This window comes from Arachis duranensis, chromosome 5 (genome assembly GCF_000817695.3).
Source record: "Arachis duranensis cultivar V14167 chromosome 5, aradu.V14167.gnm2.J7QH, whole genome shotgun sequence".
In the NCBI taxonomy this organism is placed as follows: domain Eukaryota; kingdom Viridiplantae; phylum Streptophyta; class Magnoliopsida; order Fabales; family Fabaceae; genus Arachis; species Arachis duranensis.
The window spans coordinates 67,634,267-67,635,683 of record NC_029776.3 but is presented as its reverse complement, the minus strand read 5'-3'; positions in this window follow the sequence as shown (position 1 = coordinate 67,635,683).

Sequence of the window (1,417 nt, the reverse complement as noted above, 5' to 3'; positions counted from 1 at the left end):
AACTATGAACTAGAAATTAAACTATTGTTTAAGTAGTTTCCCGGATTGGTTGGAGCTAGTGACTAGTCATGCTGAGGTAGAAATGTGCTTTTAATGAAGTTTTTGGTAGAACACCAAACTTAGAATCTCACATTCACCCTTGAATTGTTTTGGTGTGCAACACCAAACTTAGCTCCTTGCCTGAGGATTCAAGTTCATGCATAAGAAACCATGCTTTATTAGATGCAGAGTAAAACAATAAAGAGTAAGGATACTAAAAACATGGGTTGCCTCCCATGAAGCGCTTCTTTAACGTCACTAGCTTGACGGTTGTCCCTTGTTAGGGTGGATTGTAGTGCTTGATGTCTTCTCCTCTCACTATGAAAACGTCCCCATTTGATTCCTTTATGATTTCCAAATGTTCCATAGAAAGAACTTTCCTGATTGTGAACACTTGAGGAAGCTGTGAAGGAATGGTTTTGAGGCCAGGTGGGATTGGCAGATAATGACTTGATATCACTTTATCTCCCGGAGAGAAACCTTCAGTGGGAATTTTCTTGTTTCTCCACCCTCTTGGCAATTTCTTTACAATTCTTCCCTCTCTCTTGAGGACTTCTTCTTTGACTCTTATGCCAGGAGGTTCCTTCTTATTTGTTTCTTTTAATTCTTGTGGCTTTAACTCTTGCAAATCTTGTTTGCCTTCCAAGGACTGTTTTAGAGTTTTAGTTGCTGGATTGCTTTCCTCCGAACAGAGATGGCTACTATCATCCTTAGGCTTTTCAGATTCTGGTTCAGGGTCAGATGCAGGTTTGAAAACATGGAAAATGAGCTGTTCATCATGTACTCTCAAAATTAGCTCTCCTTGTTCTATATCTATGAGCGCTCTAGCAGTGGTTAGAAATGGCCTTCCCAGAATGATAGGGTGTAAGTAGCTTTCCTCCATGTCCAAAATGACAAAGTTTGTAGGGAAGAAATAATTTCCCACTTTCACCAGCACATTCTCCACTACCCCTTCAGCTTGCTTTTGAGTTTTGTCAGCCAGTTGTATGATTACATCAGTGGATCTTACCTCATTCAGTTGTAGCCTCTTCATAAGAGTCAGAGGCATCACATTTATGCTAGCTCCTAGATCACAGAATCCTCTATCAATTTTTGTTTCCCCTATGATGCAAGGGATATGGAAACTTCCTGGGTCTGTTTTCTTAGAGACCATATCCTTCTTGATGAGTGCACTGCATTCCTTGTTCATTATTACAGTTTGTCCTCCCTTCAAAACTCTTTTCTTGCTCAGCAATTCCTTCAAATACTTGATATGTGTAGGCATCTGCTGGAGGATATCAAGAAAGGGAATATTGATATGGAGAGACTTAAATGTCTCTAGGAACCTTGAATATGTTTTCCCTTTTTCACCTCCTCCTAACCTCTGAGGAAATGGTGC